This window comes from Ambystoma mexicanum, chromosome 3p, assembly GCF_040938575.1.
Source record: "Ambystoma mexicanum isolate Mex_15411 chromosome 3p, UKY_AmexF1_1, whole genome shotgun sequence".
Taxonomy (NCBI): Eukaryota; Metazoa; Chordata; class Amphibia; order Caudata; family Ambystomatidae; genus Ambystoma; species Ambystoma mexicanum.
In genome coordinates this window covers 1,229,545,532-1,229,570,239 of record NC_090925.1, presented here as the reverse complement: position 1 = coordinate 1,229,570,239, position 24,708 = coordinate 1,229,545,532, and positions in this window count along the sequence as shown.

Genomic DNA, 24,708 nt, shown 5'->3' with positions numbered 1-24,708 from the left:
TTCGCCAACTTTGGATTTCTTGAGTCAGTGAGGTCGGACAATGGGTCCCCCTTCCAAAGAGAGGAGCTAGCCACCTTCCTGTCATTGTACTGGGTGGAACACCACTGCATCACACCATGCTGGCCGTGAGCCAACAGCGATGTGGAGCGGTTTATGCGGACCCTCAATAAGGCCTTCTGCATTGGCCTGGCGAGGGGTCAGGCACTGGTGCCGCACTCACGGATTTCATCATGGCATACCACACAAAGCCGCATTCCACTACAGCTATATCCCCGGCAGAAGAACTGTTTGGCCGCAAAGTCAGGTCCACAATCCCGGAGCACAAGGCTCGGTTGCCAGGAGTGGTAGAGCCAGCACTGGTGAGATGCCGACAGGGGCAACTAAATGCCACAGAATCGACTCGCTGTGGCCTCGTGGAGGAGCCATTGGAGATCAGTGATCAGGTGCTGTCCTGGGTCAAGAACCACACGCACAAGCTATGGCTGCCTCCCGACCCAGACCCCTGGAGGGTGGCAGCCTGTCAAGAAACAATGATCATGGCGAGATATCCCTAGCATGCTGGCCCGCCGACCCCGGGAGATGCTGAAAAACGATGTGATGGAGTGAGCAGCGGGGACTCGCAAGTATAACAAGTGACACTGTTCAGTAATGTTTGTTGTTGTCAAATGTTCTTGTTTGAAGGAGACTTGGAATGGGGTGTTACGGTGCACGTGGGCACCGTGTCAGGTGACCTACGTGCACTGATGCGAATAAAAGGGGGAGGTCTTCCCACACCTCTGGAGTCTCTCTGAGTAACACACTAAATATAGTGGCCCTCATTACGACCCTGGCGGAAAGCAACCGACCGGACCGCCATAGCGTAAATAGCCTTTCCGCCATTGCACGATGGAGCAAAGTGCGGCTCATTCCGACCCATCGGGCACGAGCACCACGCCATGGCGGAAGTGCAAAGTCCGTGATGGCGGAAATGACCCCAAAACGGCCCACACCGCCGCCGTACGGCGCCCTAGGTGCAATTCCGCCACCCATCTTAGCGGTCACCGCAATGAGCGGCAATCGGAAAGTACGGTGACCGGAAATATACGGAAACGGAAGTAAAAACATGGTCCCGGAACGGGAAACATCACGCCGTACACCTATAAAAACACTATTTCCACACAACCATTAAAAATACTACCCTGAGACACATCCCAACCCGACATCCACCCTAGTGAAACCAAGAAAAATGGGAAAAGTAGCGAAGAAAGCGTGCGACCGCAAGCGGCAGGTCCACTTCTCCCGTGAGGAACTCACCGTGCTCACAGAGACCCTCCAGGAGAATGCTGCCGTCGTCTTCTCCACGCAAATGACCAGGACGGCACTTGCGAACAAGAAGGCCATATGGGCCCTGGTGGCACAGCGGGTAAGTGCGGTGGGGACCGCACCCCGCAACCCACAGCAATGCAGAAAGCGATGGGACGACCTGCGGATCCGCGTCCGTAGCATACTTTCTGCCAACCGCAACATTGCCACAGCTACCGGGGGAGGGTCGGAATCACCCATCAAGTTGACCCCCTGGGAAGAAATCTGTGCCTCCACCATTGGAATGGAGAGTATAGAGGGAGTCGGAGGGATGGAGAAAGGAGTGCAGACATCTGAAGAATCAGGTAGGTGTCCCAAATAAAACAATGCTAAAACCACAATGTCCAATCATGTGAAGTACCACGTGTCCACATAGTGCAACAGTAACACATGTCCAGGAGAACGTCCACATACATAGGCCCGATAGCACCCTTTAAAACTCACATTAAATACATAAATAATTAAAAATCCTAAAAACACCCTCTGCACGTGCAGCAGGCACACCCTAACTGCAGGCTGCAAAACAACTGCACCCTCACTCCACACAAAAAAGAAACCACCTCCAAGGCCCCAACCCAAGTCACCCTCAGGTACCACCCCAATGCATGTGATACATTGCCATTCCAATTCCCACAGACCCATCAATAACGCTCGCCCTCTTTTACTCCACCACAGGGTCCGATTCAAACGACGAGCTCCAGGACACCCCTACCAGCACACCTGCAAAGAGGGCCAAGACCAACGGCCAAAGACCCTCCACCTCAGCTGCACGCATCAAGACACGGCAGCAGCACAAATCAAGTGGCAGCACACAGGAGGGAACTCCAACAGGCACCCCAGCACCCAGCACGCCCACAACAGCACCACCACAGGTCCCCCCAATGGATGCCACAGTAGGCACTGCTTCTGGTGGCAGCAGCACCATAGGTGACACTGCATTAATGGCAGCATGCTCCGACACAGAAAACGGGGATGTCGAAGTCAGATCCATCCATGACCTGTCTCAATCCCCCTGTCTGTTCCATCCCGTACACCATGAGGAAACCACGCAGGGGCACCCACAAGACGACGACTGGCCATCCCCCACAAGCCCTGTGGCAAGGCAACATGAGGTGACCAGCCCCTCTGTGACACCACCGCAAATGGCCATGGCCCAGCAGAGGCAACAGTCCCTCGACCAGGTAATCGTGCAACAGCAGCAACTGGCCACGCTCCTCAAGGACCATGCCGATGAATGTGGGGGCACTAAGGCAGACATAGAAACATCAACTGAGACACTTAGGGCAGAAATGGAGAGAAGTACAGAGACACTAAGGGCACAAATGGAGAGTAGCACCGAGAGCCTGAGAGTAGAAATGGAGAGACGCACCGAGAGCCTGAGAGTACAAATGGAGAGAAGCACCGAGAGCCTGAGGGGGGAACTGCATGCGACGTCCAAAGACGTATGTGCCGAACTTGCCGCTGTGCGCCGTGTGCTCACTGAGCTCTCACAAACCCTTAGGGACATGCATGGACGTGAGCAGGCAGAGACATCATCCGTTGCAAGTTCCGTCCAGGGCAGCCCCCAACGTAGATCAGGGAGGAACCTGCGCTCCACAGGCAGGGGTGCCCCTGATACCCGGAGAGGGGGCTTGCAATAGCGACTGCCCACTGACAATGAGCATCTTTGGACACTGGTGTTCGGGGGGGAGGTAGGAGGGTGGAGGGGGTGTGTTGGGCTCACTTGGGTGGCGGGTCGATAGGGTGTGTAACATGATATCACATATGCCATAAACAATGCACGATCATCCAATGAGATGTGTGGACATTGATCTTTGTGTACGAGGCCATTATAGGCGTACAGTCCATATTGTGCATGTTCCGGACACACACAGTGCCACAAGTCCCGTGTCCATGTATCAGCCACCAGGCGTGAGTGCTAGAAGCATGCATCTATGATATGCTGACGAATGTCACGGCCCTCCTGTGCCTCGCAGACTCCTTGAGGTGCTGCCACATCCCCACCCTCATCATGACCATCTTCAGGTGCTTGCAGTTCTGCGTCAGGGGGCATGGGCACATTTCTACGTACGCACATGTTGTGTAGCATGACACATGCCATGGCCATCTTTGCAACCTTCTCATGGCGGTACAGGAGTGCCCCGCCAGACCTGCTGAGGCAGCGGAAACGAGTCTTCAGTAGGCCGAATGCCTGTTCTATGACTACACGGGTACGTGAGTGGGCATGGTTGTAGTCCTCCTCATGCTGGTCCCGTGGGTTCCGGAGTGGTGTAAGGAGCCATCTCTTCAGTGGATACCAGGCATCACCTGTATGTGGACAATAAAGGATGTTTGAGGAATGCCATTGCTACGTACGCACCCCCCCCCTTCCTGCCAGGTCATTGGCGCATCACATACCCCACATCATCATGCTTGAAATGAGACTCACCGAGTAGCCAGGATCTGTTCCCTGCGTGTCGCTCCATGTAGCGTGGTATTGTAGAGTTCCTCAAGACCATAGAATCATGGGTTTATCCAGGAAATCGGGCACAACAATGTGTAATGATCCTGTTGGAGTCACACACCATTTGTACATTCAGAGAATGAAATTGTTTTCGGTTGCGGTACTGGGCCTCCATGGCATGTGGGACGACCAATTCCACATGGGTGCAGTCGATGGCACCAATGCAACCCGGTATGCCGCCAAGTGCATGGAATCCCACTTTTGCGTTCGTAATTTCCTGCTCCGAGCGTGGTAGAGAGATGTAGTCGTCTGCGTGCTTCAGGAGGGCATCGAGCACTTGCAATAGTGTCCGTGAGAACAGTGGCTGTGAAATGCCATGCAACTGTCCGACTGTGTGCTGGTAGGTGCCTGTGGCCAGGAAGTGGAGTACAGACACCACCTTCAGTAGGGGTGGGATGGCGGTTGGGCTATCTATCATGCTGGCAAGGTCAGCCTGTGTCATGTCCACAATGGCGGTTATGGTGTCCCAGTCCAAACGGTAGAGGGTGTGGATCTGCTCATCAGTGAGGTCGAACGGATGTGCTCGGAGGCGTGGGATTGCGGGCTGCCTGCGTGGTGGTAGTGGCTGTGCTGGCGGCCCTTGCTGGCCCTGCCTTGCCCTCCTCCTCCTCCTGCGTCTCCTCCGTGCGGCCGGTTGTTGTAGTAGTTGGGGTTCGTCTTCTTCTTGAAGTTGGAGTACTTGCAGTGCTATCAGGTCCCCCAGGGCCAACATCGCTAGTCCTGCCGGTAGCATTTCGGAGTGGGTGTGGTTGTGTGAGGGGGTTGGGTGTGCAATTTATGTGTTTTTAGGCTGTATAGCCTCCACCTGTGGTGATTCATTCCACCTGTGCAAGCTGCAATCCCCTTTGGGCGAGCACGTCCCGCACACAACGCTGCAATTCGACGAATGGCATCTTGCTATTACAATCATGTATTTGTTCCCGATGGCAGTGTAATATTGGTTGATATGTTCATTCTGCTATGGTCCCATTGGTTCACATACTATCTTTGCAGTCGCGAACAGACTTGTGAAGGGTCAGTGGAACGTAGTACTCGAGTTACGGTGGACCCTCATGCAACACTGTACCGAGGTTCACCGACGGGCGGGGCGTCCCATTTGTGAGTGAAGGCAGTTGCCATTTTCACACACAGCCGCACTAGATGGATTAATTTTTGATTTCAAGTGGCCACAGATGCCTTTTCGACGTGATGTTGCAAATGAGGAATTCGAAGGACAGCGCTTTCGGTTTTCAGCTAGCGGCGAGGAGATGCCCACAGGTCTGACTGCAAATATAACGTTCTATTGTTCAATGTCCTTGGGACAGGGGCCATGGCGAGAATGCAATGATTGATATGAATAGTATGGGATGCGCAATAGCGAAGTGGGCGATAAGGCCGGACGTTCCCAAATACATGTTACTTCACAACACTGGAATTACGGGCTGGAGCACAGTGGATTTAGCAGGCTGCATAACGCACAGACTCAATGGAAATTTCACATGTTATGTGAGTATGAAATCAGGCGTTTCCATTACGGGATGAGGGAATGATGTATGGATGCATGGACAGATGATTTCATACAGAGTTTGCAATGTACGGGGCTTCTAGGAATATATCCACCTCCCCTGCGATATGTGATGCAGGGCTGCCATAGTGGGACCATCGTCTATCTGGCCTTGTTGAACCCTCCCTGTCTCGACGCGCCTTCAGACACTTGTGTCTATGCACGTTACTAATCCCATCTGATGGATTCTGTTTTAACAGACGCATGCACAGTAACACTCGTTTGTAATAGTGTTTTCACCTCGATATAGATAGTTATGATTCGCAAGTGGTTTTTGGGTGGTGATGATCCCTTGGAGTGGGCTAGCATGCATATGGCTGTGGATTTGGTGTGATCATTGAAGTGAGTAATTCAAATGCAGTTCTGATGCCCATTCTATTCTTTTTCATTTCATTTGGATGACAGGTATCTCCTCCCCTTTTGCCACTGCCATCTGTATGCCACTCCTGCAGATGGATTTTACTCCCGACACCTGCTGCTTCGTGTTAATCAGTGGAGCACCATTACGATCTTATGGGACGATCGCCAATGGGCCACATGCCCTTACGCAGTACTAGTGGCTAGGAGCAACATTTCGGCCTTTCAGCTGGACTAGTGCCTCCCTAATGGGACGGCCCTGCGGTTCGAGGCGCTTCCATGTTGCCTTTTCGTACGAGAATGTAGGCCCTGTGTACCATGAGGGAACAGGGCGTCACACAAGAAGTAGCTGGTCATTTATTGCGGATGCAGCCCACAATGGTGAATTATGTTTTGGGGTTCATGGCCTAATGGCTGTATGGGCTTGGTGAATTTGTTGTGCATTAAATTTCTATTCTGATATGAACCGTGTAGCGTTCTTCTTTGCAAGTGATGTGGCATATTCCTATTTGGGGAGCGATGTATTGTGAGGAGATCTGCATTGGGTTCCAGCTTCGGAGTATAGTTGCGTGGTACTGTGCTGGGCGCGTTTGCCTACGGAGCACAGTGAGGTCAGGGATTAGGGCTGCCAATATGACTGTTTTCATGGTGTCATGCTCAGGGGCGGGGGATTAGCTTTTGTGTAACAGATGCCGGTCAGCCAGGTGGATTGGTGGAATGATGTGATTATCAGAATATGGCTGGTCACAGGTGCCTGTGTTTGCGTGCGTTTCTTGGAGGGAGACTGAGGTCATGTCCATTTGTGTAGCTTCTGTATTCGTGCCATCTGTGCCCTGCAGCTCCCATTGGCCCCTCTTGAGGTTCATTTGTTCGTTGGCAGGCATGGGTGACTTGTACATTTCACTGGTTGCATTGTGTGACTTCATTGCACCTACGAGGAGTTGTGCAATGTGGCCAGGGAGTGGTGTACAGGCACTCAGTAGGGCCGTTTACGGTTGGTTCGCGATGCCGTACTTCTCACCATGGCGGAATGGTACTTTCCGCCATGCTTGATGGCGTTAGGTGCATGTCCGCTAGGGTCAGAATTCGCGTACCGTTGCGCCATGGTGGTAATTGCGGTTTGGCATGGCGCGCGTGCGCGTACTTGGTGCAGTTAGCGTTGGCGTTCACTACGGTGTCGCTGATGGCATCGTACTTTGCGGTGACGGGTCATGATCGCACCGAGCGCTATTCGATGGCGGTATTGCATTTCCGGCATCGTTTTTCGATTTCCGCCAGGGTCGTAATGAGGGCCAGTGTCTTTATTCTCTCTGGCCCAGAGCTTCACCCGGGCCTACAACACACCATACAAATGCTCTAGCATTTGTGCTGGCATGGATTTTAATGCCGGCACAAATGCTGGCGATCTCTATGGGGTTCCTTGACTATTCACCAGCATAAATCGGACAGACCCCATAGGGATCCATTGTACATGCTGCTTGGCATGGTCGCATGGCAGGCAGCGTGTACAATTACAATTAAATCTTGCCCGACATGGTCGCATATCGTCGGCCAGCGTTTATTGTAACTGTGAATGCTGCTTGCCATGTGCACACAGCAAGCAGCATTCACAAGTACAATTAAATGCTGCCCAACATGTGAGCATGTCGAGCAGTGTTTAATTGTAATTGTACACAATGCCAGCCATGTGAGCATGGCAGCAGCGTGTACAATTAAAAGTAAATGCTGGCCGTGCAGAACAAAAGGGAGCATACACGCCTTTTCGCCGCCTTTTACCCTGCACATTTACACTCTGCTGTGCAAATGATGAACATTTGGCTGCGGGACCTGGCTACTCCTGAGTACAAGTGTACCAGGTCCCCGCCGTGAAAATATGCATTGGAGTAACATAAGCGCCCATATGTAATCACTGCCACTGAAAATCACGTGTAAGACGCTGTTGTAGACATTTAATCTCATCATTGTCCCTTTAAAATGCTGTTGCCCCAACATATATCCGTGTCACCACTTTAAACCACCATCATGACTGATGCAGGTTCCCCCAAAATATTCCAGCATCATGACGAAGACTCCCCCAATATATGTCGCAATCATTATATGTCAGCGTTGCCACTTTATTGTCATCAAACTGGTGCCCCCAATATATGCCCTCGGGGGGCCTCGTTGTCACATTAAAAACACTATCATGATACTGGTACCCCATTATACGTCAAGATTGTTAATTTAAAAATACTTTCATGATGCTCGTGGAATGCCTCATTGTCACTGTAAAATCAATTTCACGACACGATGCTGCCACCCCTTATAAGTCATCATTGTCACCTTAAAAAAACTGTTATGGTGATGGTGTACCATTCTATATCAAGATTGCTCTTTTAAAACACTCTTGATACCGCTGCCCAAATATGTGGCATCATTGCCACTTTAAAATCCCTTTTATGATGCCGGTGCCCCCAATATATATATACATATATACGTCATCGTTGCCACTTTGTTGCTTTCATGAAAGCAGTGTACATAAATAAATTGCCTGCTATGCGCACACATGCACACGCACCACACTCGCACACACACATTCATGAAACCAGTGTACATAAATAAATTGCCTGCTATGCGCACACATGCACACGCACCACACTCGCACACACACATTCATGAAAGCAGTGTACATAAATACATTGCCTGCTATGCGCACACATGCACACGCACCACACTCGCACACACACATTCATGAAAGCAGTGTACATAAATAAATTGCCTGCTATGCGCACACATGCACACGCACCACACTCGCACACACACATTCATGAAACCAGTGTACATAAATAAATTGCCTGCTATGCGCACACATGCACACGCACCACACTCGCACACACACATTCATGAAAGCAGTGTACATAAATAAATTGCCTGCTATGCGCACACATGCACACGCACCACACTCGCACACACACATTCATGAAAGCAGTGTACATAAATAAATTGCCTGCTATGCGCACACATGCACACGCACCACACTCGCACACACACATTCATGAAACCAGTGTACATAAATAAATTGCCTGCTATGCGCACACATGCACACGCACCACACTCGCACACACACATTCATGAAAGCAGTGTACATAAATAAATTGCCTGCTATGCGCACACATGCACACGCACCACACTCGCACACACACATTCATGAAAGCAGTGTACATAAATAAATTGCCTGCTATGCGCACACATGCACACGCACCACACTCGCACACACACATTCATGAAACCAGTGTACATAAATAAATTGCCTGCTATGCGCACACATGCACACGCACCACACTCGCACACACACATGCATACACACTAACAGTAACCGCACCTCGTCCTTCTTCTTCTTGCGGATAGATTTTATCCATCAGCTGTGATTTTTGGATACCGAGTATGTAGTCGTGGGTTAGGATTTTTCTTGGTCTGTGTGGACTTGTCACACTAGGGCTGGTTTCAAAGGGTCTTCGCCTCTCAGGCTCATATACGCACACATTCGCGCTCGCAGACACCCATATCACACACACATACCTAACATGAGGTTAAGTCCCACAGAAGTACCCCTCCCAGAACATGCAAGCAGAGTTTGATTTTAAATCCACAGACATGAATATATTGCATGTGTCAGGCTCTTAAACAGCAGAGCCCCAAAGCTTCCCATTGCGCCGCTATGAAAGGAGGGTACACGGGAATGCCTATTCTCTATGCAAATACTCAGCCAGCACGTCCAACGGGACATACCTGCCTGAGAGAACCATACGTTCCAGGCAGGAATGGCCCATTGGGCACGCGCTAATTCTCTGGATCCGGCAGAGAGCGAGAGCGAGATCCTGTGCCCTACTCTCACAATGAGTTGATAGGTGGCAGGCCAGGACCAAGCTGCCCAATAAGAATGAATCCAATACCTGTCTCCATAGAAATGGCCCCATATGATAAGTCGTTTATAACGCGGCTGTAACATAAATGTTTCTAGGTGTGACAAGACAATGAAGCGGAAGGCAAAAGGGGTAAAAAACAATCATTCTAGGCCTTGTGTCATTCAGATTGTTCAAGGGCAAGGGAGAGGAGAAGTTCCAGGGGGAGGGAAAGGCAGAGTGCAAGCAAAGCTCAAGTAAGTGACGCCGGGGTGCCCGGTTCTAAGTAAGTGCAAGGAGGCAGGGGACTGTAGGGTTGCAGATACACTCCTTAGTGCACAGTAGGCCCGGAGGCAGTGGGGCTACTGGTCATGAAGGAGCCTGGTCTCCTTAAGGTTCAGAGGTAGGCCAGGTAACCAGTTAGTGCAGCAGACAAGCACATCAGCAGGGGGGAGAGAGAGAGAGAAAAAGCAGAAGCGAAATTCAAGGTCTTGAGTTGCTTCCCGGACCTGAGGTGGTCCTGTTTAAGTTTGAGAGAGACAGCAAGGCTGTTCCAGAGGGAAACACCAGCCGAGAAGAGAGATCTACCCCCACTCCCTGTCTGGAGAAGCGTCTGACCCTCAGAGAGTTGGAGGTGGATGAGCAGAAGGCACAAGAAGGAAAGTGCTTAGGAAGAGAGAGTTGGATATAGTGTGATCCCCGCCCCAGAAAGCCTTGTGGACAATACAGAGGGTCTTCAACTTGATCCTTGCAACCACCAGGAGTCAGTGGAGAGTTTTCAGGGCTCGAGAGATATGATCCCTGTGCTTGAGGCCAAGGACAAGTCTTGCAGTCCTGTTCTGGATTAGTTGCAGAGGGCGAAGAGTGGCGGCAGGCTGATTTAGAAAGAGGCTGTTAGAGTAGTCCTGCCTAGAGAGAACCAGGGCTCTAGAGCAGTGAGCTTCTAGGGGAACTGAGAAAAGGAGGAATACCTCTGAGGAGGTGCCGCTGGTAGTAGGACTTCTTAGAGACGTCCGTGATGTGAGGAGAGGGTGGAGTCGAAGATGACACCAAGGTTCTTTGCCTCATAGGAAGGTGCAGGTAGATGGCCAAGGGGGGCAGCCAGAGTGAAAGAGGGAAAGCGGGAGCAGGGGTGCAGATGAGAAGAATCTCAGTCTGACTGGCATTCAGGCAGAGATCGTTAGAGGCACACCATTCCTGGATCGTGGATAGACAATCAGGAATGAGTGATAGAGGAGAGGAGGCAGAGGGGATCCTGAAGGAGAGCTGAGTGTCATCCGCATAACACCGAAAGTTAGGAGAGAAGGTAGAGATGAGATGGACCAGAGGTGCCAATTAAGGCTTGAAGAGCTAAGGTGAGAGGTTAGAGCCCTGTGGAACACCACAAGTGGAGAGAGAGCCGGTGGAGAGAAAGGACCCCAGTTGGATCTGAGAGGGTCGATCGGAGAGGAAGGAGATTAACCAAGCTAGGGCCTGATCCGTGATGCCTAGGTTGTTACAGAGACGATTGATCAGGATGGCTTGGTTGACCGTGTCAAAAGCAGAGGAAAGATCAAGTAGGATGAGGATAATAGAGAATAAGCTCGGAGATGGCCAGCTTTTCCAGTAGTTTGCCCAGGAAAGTAGTGATAGAAATCACATGGACTGGTGTAAACCAGCTTAACATGGAACACAGCGACCTGCAGGGATGCCATGTCGCATTCTCGTGCAAAAAAGAACAGCAGAGCAAATGAGAGACTGTGATTCTGAGCCCCATGTAAAATACAAACAGTGTCTTTCCATAATGGAACAACACTTTTCTTATTTTCACCATATCTATCTTCTATATTACACAGTCACTGTAGTGGCTGTGTAGTTATGGTTAAGTTGCTGTTTCCATAGGAAGAGCACTTTTTGGGCGGTTTATGACTCCGCTGCACTTAGATGAATCCTCACCAAACTTTGCAACAAAAGTATATGGGCTACTCTGAATTTATTTGCAAAGTTTGGTGATGTTTGGTCCAGGGGGGCAAAGTTATAGGGGGGTCCCAAAACGTCTTTTTTTCCCATAGACTGAATGGGGGAAAACGTTGCGCACGGCTACAGGCCAAACCGCTGGACGGATTTCAACCAAATTTGCGTCAGTGGCAGGGGCTTGGTAACGAAAGCGTGCTTTTGTAAATTTTGTGACAATCCATCCAGTAGTTCCCTTAAAAACGATCAAAAAGTGTGTCTCTAAAAATTAGTAATATCTATGTCCGCTCCGCGGTCACACTTCCCTGTTCGCTCCGTGGAGAAGATTGCAATTGGCTATTCCATGGCGTGCTGGCCGTGACCATGTTGCGCTTTCACCGATTGGTTGTGGGACAGCGTGAAGTGCGTCTTAATCTTTCGATACGTCTGCCATGTTTACTTCGTTTCCTGTTGAACGCGGACATCGCCGCTAATACACCTAAACGAAGAAGACACCAATGCACTTGTTACACTTATGGAACTGTTTTCGAAAGGTGAGCGTTAATGAGACTTGGTAGTAGAAAGTGAAACAATGAAGTATTCTTGTTAGCACTGTTGTACGGTACATCGAAACTTGCTACTCATTGTACTGGCAATAGTGAAATCTGAGCAACCCCACCTATTCGCCCTGCACAGGGCGGGTTCCGGCCCTGCGCTATCAGTATATGTGATTTCGTGTGATTGCCGATGTAGCAATATTTCCCAAATAGGAATTTATGACACAATAAAACATACACAAAGCTATAGCAGACCCACACGCGCATGTCAGCTACAGACCTGGGCAATGCTGGGTGGTACTGCTAGTTCTGTTTATAAATATAGGCACAGAAAGTGAAGCAAATAAGAAAAGCTCCATTCCATCATCAAATGACACTTTTCTTATTTCACATGGAGCTCAGAATCAGGCTCAGATGTCATAGGAAACCGCACACACTATATAATATTGTGCAGCTTTTGAGCTGCAAACACAGAAAAAGGTGCAGTTAGTGCATTAATTACTGTTATGCAAACTTTAGCAAAAGCTACAATTCCGCTTCAACCTGAATCTGGACCTCTGTCATCTCCCCCTGGTGCCTGGAATTATTGATCGCCCCCAATCCAGTTGGCTGCGTTGGCCCGGCCGTAGGCCCCGTTGGTCGAAGGATGGACCGTAAAACCAAGTTTTTGTTTGAGGAGGGAGAATGTAGACGAGGAGACGGGAAACTTCTTCAAAGGGATCGGCAACCACAGAAAATCAAGTTAAGCTACAAGACACAAACATCAACAGGGAGGCCGTCCCAAAAAGCAACTGCACACAACGCAAATGGCTGTGCAAGGTAGGGAACTCATCATGTTGACCTGGAACGTGCAAGGCCTAAACACCATAGGCAAAAGGAAATCGGTAAATCGGTGGAGCAAACACTTTCCCAATCATCAGCGGACATTGTCTGCCTACAAGAAACGCACCTACTATCCGCCGACAAAAAACGGATATCCTTCCACCGCTACCCAAAATGCTTTTTTGCCTCCTCCAGCCACAAAAAGAGAGGGGTGGCCATCCTCCTCAGCCGCGACCTGCCACTGACCCAGATTACAATCAAAAGAGACCTGGAAGGTCGTTACCTACTACTGAAAGGCCTCCTCGTCGACCTGCCCCTCACCCTAGCAGCGATTTATTGCCCGAACAGCGCCCAAGACCGTTTTCTCCGCAATCTTCTACCAGTAGTGGCAACATTCTCCAAGTGCCAACTATTAATCGGCGGAGGCTTTAACTTAACGCCAGACCCTGACCTGGACAAGACACTCCCTCCAACAAGGGAGGACTACACTAAAGCACTGGCCATGGCGGAGTTCTTGCGGGAAACCGGAACCATAGACGCCTGAAGACTGTTCAACAAGAAGGAGAGGGACTATTCATTCTTCCAGCACGTCCACAGAGGTCACTCAAGAATCGACCTACTACTGACCTCCAGGGAGCTCTTCCCCTGCATGGAGGACATCCAAATCGGCCTGAGAGCTATTTCAGATCATGCTCCAGTCGTCATGCACCTGCGGACCCTGGGTATGGCAGAAGCGCAGAGATGGCCCTGGAAATTGCAAGACCAAACCCTGGCAGACGTAGCTTGTAGAACGGAAATAGCCGAAGCACTTACAAACTACTTCGCGGAGAACACTACCAACGACACTTCAAAGGCAATCATCTGGGATGCCATGAAGCGAGTGATCCGCGGGGTAGCGATCAACTGCATGTCGAGACTCAAGAAACTCAACCAGCTGCAACAAGACAAGCTACAGAAAAGGATCAAGGAACTGGAGAGTTTGAAAAGTGCCAAACCAAAGCAACAGGCCGGGAAATCTAGAATTGGAAATGCACCTGGCGGATCGCTCAGCCAGGGCTCTGTCCTACACAAAGCAATTCTATTACTTGAATAGCAATGAGGTAAACCACCTGCTGGTGCATAAGCTGAAAAAATGACACTCACGGAATAACATCCAATGCCTGGCAGATCGGAATGCAACCTACGGTACACAAAGACGGACATCCTTGAACTCATGGCACAACACCACAGAGAAACCATGTCCGGACCCCCAACATCAAAACCAGCGCAACTGAGCTACCTGGCACCCGCCCAAAGAGCGCCTCTACACCCCCAACTGAAAACACTGGAACACCCAATCACAGCGGAGGAAGTAGGTGAAACAATCTGCACTCTGAAAAACACGGCACTGGCACACAGCTTCACAGCCCGATTTTACAAGAAATACATCAACATCCTGTCCCCCCAGCTAGCAATTCTATTGAATTCATTCCTCGAGACGGGCTCCACAACCCTCTCGATGGAAGAGTCAGTGACGGTCCTCATTCCAAAGCCAGTGAAAGACAGAGCCCAATGCTCCTCATATAGACCCATCACCCTGCTAAACAACGACACCAAGCTGTTTGCAAAAATCTTGGCAAAAAGATTAGCACCGATTCTCCCAGGCATAATCCACACGGACCAAACAGGTTTCATCCCGGGCCGCAGCACACACAATAACATTAGACGAACCATCAACACAATCGAGTCAGCTAATAGAATGGGGCCGGAACTGGTAGTCATGTCACTCGATGCTCACAAAGCGTTCGACATGCTGGACTGGGGCTACATCAAGGAAACACTAAGGCACTATAAATTTGTCCCAAACTTTACCAAATGGATCTTATCTAACTACCAACACCCCTCGAAGCACCTCAGAGTGAACGGGATCAAATCTGAGAGAATCATTATCACAAGAGGCACCAGGCAAGGTTGCCCTGTGTCCCCCCTCATATTTGCACTCTCCGTGGAAGCTTTTGCAGAAAGAATACGAGTGAACCCGAGAATCCACTGCCTTTCGGTCAGAGGAGAGTCCAACAAAGTAGCCCTATATGCAGATGACGTACTACTAACAACCACCCAACCAGAAGAATCCATGCAAACAATCTTGCAGGAGTTAGAAAAGTTTAGAAAAGCAGCAGGATTTCAGGTAAACTTCACAAAATCAGCAGTAATGATTTTGCAAAAGAAACGCAAGGCTTCCCTGGAAGCCAAATACCCGATCCCATGGGTAAAGCGGCACTATTCACAGAACTCTGAAAGGACTTAGCCAGATGGCAAAAGCAAGAAAACTCATGTTTCGAAAGGATCACCGCCATAAAAATGAACTTAATCCCAAGACTGCTTTACCATTGCCTGGCCCTCCCAGTAACAGTCCAAAAGAAAACCATCCAAAATCTGCAGGTAGACATCCTAAAATACGTCTGGGAAGGAAAGAGATCACGGATACCAAGGCACATCATGCTCCGGACACTGCAATGGGCGGACTAGAGGTCCCGTAGGTTAACAGATACTTACTGCCTTGCGACTCAGCTCTCCCATGCCTTCGCATAGAAACTACAGGACTCTCTACCTCGTTTGCTGACACTGGTGGACAATTGGTGCCAGTCGCCGATAGAATCCCTACCACACATGAGAAGCCCTGGCTACCCCGCTAAAGAGGGGCCCCTGACGGCGAGAAGAAATACAGTGGCGTGCTGGAAGAAAGCAGTCCACCAATGGAACTGCAGAACAACAATTGGTCCGCTCACCCCCGTTTGGGGTAACCCGGACTTCTCCCCAGGCATTACCCCCAACAGCTTCGACAAGTGGAAAACGGGAGGGCTGGGCGTCATCCCGGACTTCTTCAAAAATGGTGACCCGCTGAACTTCGAAGCCCGCAAGACCAAATTCCAGGTCCCAGAAATGGAAAGGTTCAGGTACGCACAGCTTAGGCATTGACTGTCAAGTTAAGTAGTTAAGCAAGGCGGAAGTAGAGAATTATCAGCCATAGAGAGAACACTCACTGCCACCCCCCCCCAAAGGGAAAGTATCCACCCTGTACAGGCTGCTTGATAGAACAGACCTAAGCAAGAAGGAGCCCCAAATGATAAAATGGGAAAAAGGACATACGCAGAGAGATTGACTTGGCGGAATGGAGCCGTATCTGGTCCCGAGTATTTGTATTTGTATTTATTGATTTATTAAGCGCCTTACGCCAAAGCGCTGTACAATTGAACAACATAATACATGAACAAACAATATAACAGTTGAAGTAAATACATTATGAATCAATCAACAAAACAGTGAAAATAGCAGAGGGGGATAGGTTGGGAAGGGGAGAGGGAGTGGATAGGAGGGGAGTGGTGAAGAATGGTAGGAGGAGGGAAGGGAGAGGGTGAGAGGGGGGAGGCAGAAGAGGAGGGAGATAGGGGGAAAGAATAGGGAGGGGAGGGGGAAGCAGGAGGGGGAGGTGCTCAGGGAGGAGAATGGAGCAGGAGAGATTTAAGGGAAGAGCAGAATGAGGGGAAGGTGGGGGTAGAGCGGATAGCAAGAGGAAGGGAGTTCCAGTGTAGAGGTGCTAGGAGTTGGAAGGAGCGGAAATGGGAGGAGGCACGGGGGAGGGAGGTACAGTGAGAAGGAAATGGTCAGCTGACTGAAGGGAACGGGAGGGACAGTAGAAGGAGAGAAGGGAGGAGAGATAAGGGGGAGCGAGACCATGGAGAGATTTAAAGACAAGGCAGAGAAATTGAAATTTAAGTTGGGAATGAAAAGGAAGCAAGCCAAGGGAAGAGAGAGAGGTAGAGATGGAGTCATGGGTGGTAAGTAGACAGAGGGTACAAACAGCACAATGGTAGATGGATTTAAGAGGGGCAAGATGAGAAGTAGGAAGTCCAAAGAGTAGGGAGGAGCAGTAGAAGAGGCGGGAGAAGATGAGGGAGGAGATTAAGAGTTTTGTAGCGTGGAAAGTGAGAGAAGGACAGATTTTGCGAATATTGAGGAGGTGGTCGCAACAGTTGCGGGAAGTGAGGGAAATATGTTGGGAGAAGGAGAGAGAGGAGTCAAAGAGAACCCCTAAATTACGAGCTTGAAGAGAGATAGGAAGATTGGAGGAAGGAAGGTGAATAAATGGGGGTGGAGAGGGAGTGGGAAGAGAGTTAGAGGGAAAGAATAAAACTTCTGTTTTGTCCGTGTTAAGAGAGAGAAACCGGGAAGACATCCAGTTCTTAATGGCAGTAAGGCAGGAGGAGAGTTTTTGGTGAAGGTCAGATGAGAAGGAGGAGAGAGAGAAAGAGTTGAGGGTCATTGGCATAAAAGAGGTGGGAGAAGCCAAACGAGGAGATAACAGGGGCAATGAGGGAGGTGTAAAGAGAGAAGAGGAAAGGACCAAGTACCGATCCTTGGGGTACGCCGTTTAGAAGAGGATAGGTAGGAGAGGAGCGGCCACCCCAGGAGACAGTAAAGGAGCGGGAAGAGAGGTAAGAGGATAGCCAGTTGAGGACAGAGCCTTTGAAACCAAAGGAAGAAAGAGTTTGAATGAGGAGGGGATGATCGACAGTGTCAAAGGCTGCAGAGAGGTCAAGGAGAATAAGGATAGAGTATTGTTTGGCGTGGCGAGCAGAGAGAAGGGAGTTGAGAACAGAGGTGAGAGCAGTTTCTGTTGAATGTTTGGGACGGAAGCCTGATTGGTAGGAGAGAGGAGTTAGTAACGAAGGATGAGAGCTGAGAGTAGGCAAGGCACTCGAGAAGCTTAGAGAGGAATGGGAGAAGAGAGATGGGTCTGAAGTTAGAGGTGAGAAAAGGGTCAGCAGAAGGTTTCTTCAGGATAGGGATGATCGTAGTGTGCTTGAAAGCAGAGGGAAAAGTAGCTGAGGAGAGACAGATGTTGAAGAAGGAGGTGAGATAGGGGATAAGAAGAGGGTAAATCTTAGGGATGAGAAGGGAAGGGAGAGGGTCAGATGGGGCGGACGTGGGGTGGGCTTTGGATAGTAGGGTGGAGACTTCAGAAGGGGAGATGGGAGAGAAGATGGACATGTAGGATGAGGGAGGGTGGAGTAGAAGTGAAATCAGAGGGGGTGTGGATTTTTTGATGATGGTAAGAATCTTAGAGGAAAAGAAGTTGGCGAAATCAGAAGGGGAGAGTGTAGAATTGGAGGAGGGATCAAGAGTGGGGGGAGAGAGAAGTCGACAGAGAGTACACAAAAGCTCCAAATGCATAACCAATAAGGAAGGAGCCTTCGAGGTGTGTTACAGATGGCATCGAACCCCGGAGATTCTCAACAAATGTAACCCTACCATCCTGATGCATTGCAGGAGAGGATGCCCAGACAAAGGCACATTATACCACCTGCTGTGGGCCTGCCCTAAAGTGGCTCCGTTCTGGAGGAACGTCGTCGATCAAATCAAACTAATTACAGGCCTCACATTCCGGTGGGACCCTGGAATCGTCCTGCTGGGGGCGTCAGGCGAAGGGCAATTCCCACTAACTGCACGTCTAGCTGAGCTCTATTCGCACCTCCTAACGGCAGCACAAATTTCAATCGCCAGGCTATGGAAACACCCTGAGGGCCCGTCAATCCCAATGTGGTGGGCCAAATGCTGGGAGATAGTGGCAGCAGAAAAATCACGGCCATCTGCTTTGACAACTGAAGCAAATTCCACCAAATCTGGGCCCCCTTTCTAGACTACACGCAGCAGTTCACGGGGGTGGCACGACAACCCCCAACCCTGCAATGGATGGAGAAACTTGACTAATAACACCCGATGGAGGCAAAACAGATCAGTGTACTCCTGAGGCCACACCGGGGCCTAACAACTGACAAACCTCCCACCTCCGTGGCCGCATGGCGAACTTAGGTCAAAGGAATGCTCCCCCCACCCTAATATATCGTAGCAAGAAATAGACTCCCGATACAGCTTATTGTGAAAACTGATGTTCCCTGTGTCTCCCCTCTCCCCCCTCCCACTTTTTCCTTTTCTGACTTCAGTTCTGTTGTTTTGCCAGTTTTGTTGAAACAAAGCTTCAATATAACCGTAAGATCCGACGCCATGTTGGAAGCTGTATGTTTCCTTTTTACTTTGCTGTTTCTTATTTTCCACAAAACAATAAAAAGAAGTGTTGAAAAAGAAAAAAACATGTAGAAATACGAAATTCTCATCTCCATTTTCCAGCACCAACATTCTGAAGTTGGTGGAAGTATTGGAGGGGAGATGATGTACTTTCCAGCAGCAAAAACGGCTAAAATCTCCTGTTGTGTGGAAACATGTGCTCCAGTGACATTGCAAGCATTTCTTTAAAGACTGCCACTTTTCTAATTTAAGAAAGTTTCTTAAATGTTTCATTAAACTAGAAAAGTGACGCTGCAGTCTATGAGATGCTATGTTTACAAAAGGGAAACGTGTGCAGTGGAGTTTAATGGCACCTCAGAGGTGTTGTATTTTAACTCCTTTTATTGACATGCTACTCCAGTGCTGCTGGGAGGAGAATCCCCTCCATGTGGCTGCCCTGCATTCCCCATGGTTGCTATGGCTGTTGTCAAGCCGTAAATCAGGTTCATGCAAAAGCTGAAGCTTTCATGTCCTTGCACCACATTATTTCCCTGTCAGAATATGGTGCAGTTAGAAACTGTGTTGTTCCGGCTTGAAGCATCTGAGTTCTATTTTTACACGGACCTCTGAATAAGGCCCTTAGTCACACTTCTAGGCAGTTCCTGGGAATGACAGGGTGATTTGGAAAAGTTATTCCCGTGTGAAGCTGGTACAGTTGACAGGCCAGAAGGATTTGGACAAAGTCATTCAAAGTGAAGTTTGATTAAAGTGTAACGTCTGCAGACCGAGAAGTGAGTGGGGAAATTTGAGTACCTATTGCTTCTTAAAAGATGGGAATAGTGGATTATTAGAAATGTGAGGTGGCATACCGCTAGAGGCTGCGTAGAATAATGACTACAAGCAGGTGACCTTATCATGAATTACCACATTGCCCCATCTTCCACATCTCTGTTTATGTTATGTTAGGTTATTAGGTTATATGTAATTTTCATAGCACCTACTGCCATTCGTATGGCCTTGAAGTGCTGTGGGGATGAACGCCTTTCCGAAGATAACAGTCAGAGATGTGAGGTGTGAATGAAGGATTTCTAAAATGCATGTGTGCATTCTTGGGCGGCGCAAAGGTAGGTATGGAGTGGCTAGGTCCCTAATAGCAGCCCATAGATATCAGATGAGAGGATGGGTGCCAAGACACATCGTCAGGGGAGTAGGAGAGTATAGGAGACTCATTTTGGGAACTGCTGGACCTAGGGCCTCATTACGACCCAGACGGTAAGGGGTTAACGGCGCCGTAAAAGGTGGCGGCGCCGTTAACCCCTTACCGCCTAATTACGAGGTCCCTTTGCGGGTCCTGACCTTAACGGCTGTTTTTTACCAGCCGTTAAGGATTGGACCCGCAAAGGGACCTTGGAGGTATTTACGGTACCGCAATTTGCGGTACCGTAACTACCGCCTTCCCCATTTACATTCAGCCCTATGGAGGCAAAAATGGGAATGGGGAAGGGCCAATGGTGAATGGGGAATTACCGCCCCGCCAGCCTTGGAATGGGGCGGTAATTCCGCCATTCACCATGGCGCAATTGGTAAAATACCGGCGGCAACCATGGTGCTACTAGCACCATGGTTAACGCCTGGGTTGTAATGACCCCCCAAATGTTTTGTGGGACTCAGCTGTACTCTATTGGATTTGGTGATGTGTGTTTGGGTGAGTGAAGTCGAGCTGTGTGTGCCCCAGGGGGGATGCAGCTATGATTCGTTGTGATGGAGTGCCTTATGTGTTTCAGCGAAGAAAGGCTGATACCTAGTTGGATGTAGTCTTGCAGAGCTTATCATAAGGCCTGACTGAGATGTATTGCGTGGGGGCTATGTCCCATCTTGTCGACTCTCCAGGTACCCCTGCATTCCTGTCACGGAGGAGATGGACTAAATCTGTGAGAATGCTGAAGGGAAGAGGCAGGTTTTGAGACACTTCCTGAAGGCGAGGTGATCTTCAATGCACCAGATGGGAAATGGGATGGAGTTCCAGATCGTGGGTTCTTGGACTGAGAAAGACAAGCCCCCTATTCTGCTAGATTTTGCTCCTGAAATGACAAGGAGAAGTGCTGTGCCTGATCTGAGGTTACTGGTAGGCCTGTAGCTTATATATTTGTGCTGCAGATATTCTGGTCCTGTGTTGTGGAGAGCTTAGTGGGTGATGCACATTGCCTTGAAGGTGGATCGTCGCCGGATCGGAAGCCCAAGAAGGACAAGTAGGATGGGAGTGATATGTTCTCTAGGGCTGAGGACCAGGAGAAGCCTCGCAGTGGTGTTTTCTACCCTTTGGAGGTTTCTTAGTTGTGATTTGAGGGCTTCCAGGTATAGGGCATTAGCATAATATAAGTGTGAGAGGATGATAGCAACAATCACAAAAACTCTCTGTGGGAAGATCAGGTAGGGAAAGATGCAGAGGAGAATTCAGTGTAGATAGCAGCTTTTTGTCACAGAGTTGATGTGCTGTGATAGGGTCAGGTCCGAATCCATAATGCAGCCAAAGGTTTTTACAGTGTTGGGTTGGAGGTGGTGGGGGCCTAGAGAGAGCAGCCACAGAGTGGGGTTGGTGGAAGAGGGCGGTCTTCCCACAGAGCATGATCTCGCTTTTTCCAGGGTTGAACAGGAGGTGGTTGGTAGTCATCCAACGTTCGTTTTCTGAGAAACGTGATGCACGATTGGGTGTGGTAGAGGATGGGTACTTCAGGATTTTGAAGCGATTTGGGTGTCATCTGCGTAATTATAGCAGGAAAGGCTGTGAGAGTGAATGAGTGTAGGAAGTGGGCTCTGGTAAAGGTTAAAGAGCAGAGGGGAGAGAGAGGCACCCCGTGGGAACTCCATTGGCAACTCCATTGGCAACTGTGCAGGGAGTCGAGGAGAAAGGAGGCATGTGTAGCGGGAGGAGATGGTGGCCTTATGTGTTGATTGGGTGTGTTTGAAGGGTGCTTGCAAGGTGTGAGTCCTCTGGGAAAAGGAGGGTGTTGTGGTTGCTAGGGATGAGAGTGAATGTGGGGGGTGAGAACTGGGTTCCTTTGCGTGGGGGTGAGGTGGGATGGTGGACGTGGATATTGTGGTGTATAGGGCTTTCAGACAGTTTGCAGGGCTTCAAATCGATTTCCCAGTCTTGTTTCCAATAGGTGGGGGAGGGATTCTGTTGACAGTCTTCTTTGGGTGCTAAGGGAGTGTGGTGGTCTTCTAGAGGTGTGAAGGGAGTGGTGCCTAGCGAGAGTGCTTGGCGGCTATTTGGGTTGAGGAAAGATTGCGTTGGGTTAGGTGGCTTGGGGGAGGTGGGGAGGGTGTAGGTATGGGGGATGTCTTGGGTCTGGATGTGAGGTAGAGGGTGATGTGTTGAATAGAAAAGGCATGGGAGGCGCATTGTGCGTTCTTTGGGAGTTTAGGAGAGCTTGGGGTGTGTGTGTGTCTAAGGGTTGGAGGGTGCTGAACACGGGGTGGCAGCAAGGATTGTACATAGAATGTTTAGAGAGGCAAAGCGTGGATGAGAGGGGTGTACTTGCGGTGTGGAGTGCACATAGAGGTGATGGTTGAGATTTCCAGGGAGGGGAGAGACTGGTGTAAGGGAGGGGAGAGACTGGTGTAGGAGAGGGTGCTGTAAATGCAGCCTGGGTGAGAGAGAGGGGATGATTGAGAGGTTGATGTGGGGGGGTCGTTGGCTGGATGGAGGGGCTGGTTGAGTCCTCTTGTCAATGCTAGGTTGGGTGGGTGGAGTTGGCATGTAAGGGTGTGGTCTGATCCGGGGAGTGGAGGCATTTCTGGTGCACCATTTTGGAGCTGCTAGACATGGCAAGAGCGGATAGTGTGGCGGAGGCTAGATTCCGTTGCATGCACCACCTGTAGTAACCAGAAGAGGAAACAGCGCAGGCACAGCGATAAATTAGCAGTACAACACAAGGCTGCACCCCAGGCCTGGGCCACCCCAGGATGGAAAAAGCAAGCGTGTCGAAGTACAACATCCATGAAAGTTACAATTGTGTGGAATATAATTGTGAGGCCCACACAGAAATGCAATTGTGAGAGCCACACCCTGTAACCTAAGGGAGGACAATGCAAGAAAGGTCAGTGCAAAATAAAAGCAAATACAATTGTGAGACAGCTTGAAGGAACGCTGATTCTAGCAATTGGCACTTTCATCATGTGGACTTTTTGGACAGGAATATAGCAGAGGGTAACGTTCGACAGGGCTAGAAGAGCCCGTCGTACCATCGCTTAACACGTGAAACATTGGAAGATGAGACCTACCCCCGGTAGTTAGAGTAGCGGAATCGTCAGTAGGGCGATCATGCCTGCTGTGTCCCGAGTATTGGCAACAGCCAGGAAATGGGCTAGATGCAGGGTTGCCTGTGATCCAGGGATGGAGCTGGGCACTAGTTGGGGTTCGGTGGGAGGGAAGGGAGTTGGTAGCAAGGGGGGCTTGAGTTTGGGTTGGGTAGGGCGGTGGGTGGGAAGGGAGTTGAGGAGGGAGTTGGGGGAGTTCAACAGATGGGAGGGAAGGGAGTTGAGGGGTTAGTTGAGTTATTAGTTAGATCGAGCTTACACACACGCGCTGATGCGCTTGAAGCAGATGATAAGGAGGGTTAGAGGTGGGAAGGGGTACGGCTGAAATATGGGAGACCTTAGGATAGTAACCTGGAATGTAAGGTGGCTCAACAGTTACTTGTAGAGAAACAAGATCATGCTGTACTCCCATTCCAGCAGAACCTCGTCGCGGTGAGTCTGCAGGCCTGTCCCAGATAATTGTAAAGGCATCCTCGTGCCTTTGAGCCCCAATCACCCCCTGCTTTCCATCCCGACCGTGCCCGCTCCCCGCTTCCTGGTCCTTCCACCTCCCGCCTCCCCCGCGCTCTGATTGGCCAGCAGGCCGTGTGTTTTGTGCCTAGTGTGCCGCGCTCTCATACGGAGGGCCATTCCAGCAGAACCTCGTCGCGGTGAGTCTGCAGGCCTGTCCCAGATAATTGTAAAGGCATCCTCGTGCCTTTGAGCCCCAATCACCCCCTGCTTTCCATCCCGACCGTGCCCGCTCCCCGCTTCCTGGTCCCTCCACCTCCCGCCTCCTGCCCCGCCTCCCCCGCGCTCTGATTGGCCAGCAGGCCGTGTGTTTTGTGCCTAGTGTGCCGCGCTCTCATACGGAGGGCCATTCCAGCAGAACCTCGTCGCGGTGAGTCTGCAGGCCTGTCCCAGATAATTGTAAAGGCATCCTCGTGCCTTTGAGCCCCAATCACCCCCTGCTTTCCATCCCGACCGTGCCCGCTCCCCGCTTCCTGGTCCCTCCACCTCCCGCCTCCTGCCCCGCCTCCCCCGCGCTCTGATTGGCCAGCAGGCCGTGTGTTTTGTGCCTAGTGTGCCGCGCTCTCATACGGAGGGCCATTCCAGCAGAACCTCGTCGCGGTGAGTCTGCAGGCCTGTCCCAGATAATTGTAAAGGCATCCTCGTGCCTTTGAGCCCCAATCACCCCCTGCTTTCCATCCCGACCGTGCCCGCTCCCCGCTTCCTGGTCCCTCCACCTCCCGCCTCCTGCCCCGCCTCCCCCGCGCTCTGATTGGCCAGCAGGCCGTGTGTTTTGTGCCTAGTGTGCCGCGCTCTCATACGGAGGGCCATTCCAGCAGAACCTCGTCGCGGTGAGTCTGCAGGCCTGTCCCAGATAATTGTAAAGGCATCCTCGTGCCTTTGAGCCCCAATCACCCC